We start from the raw sequence: 384 nt of genomic DNA on the forward strand, positions 1-384 counted from the left end.
ATTTAAGTTGCAATGTTACTGTAGATTAGACTAATATTCTATTTTGGCAGATTATGTACTACCCATATTTTATGTGATGAATTTCTGTGATATTAGAATATTAAGATTTATAAAAGCAAATGTTATGTTAGCTTATTATTGCAATGTGGAAATGTACATTAACGTTCAGTTATTAGTTATTTATATAGTCATTTGTCTGTGTTCATTTTACGTCAATTTCCTATATTTGTATATTTATTATATTTGATGTTAAACTCCATATTACATTTGGAATGATATTAATTAAAAGTTCTTTTGCTATATTTTATTGACTATTGCAGGTCGAAACTTTTCTCCAATACATAAATGTTACGGCTGATGAATCTGTGATCCCTAACTCCTAGT

Source organism: Penaeus monodon, chromosome 30, assembly GCF_015228065.2.
Source record: "Penaeus monodon isolate SGIC_2016 chromosome 30, NSTDA_Pmon_1, whole genome shotgun sequence".
NCBI classification, from domain to species: domain Eukaryota; kingdom Metazoa; phylum Arthropoda; class Malacostraca; order Decapoda; family Penaeidae; genus Penaeus; species Penaeus monodon.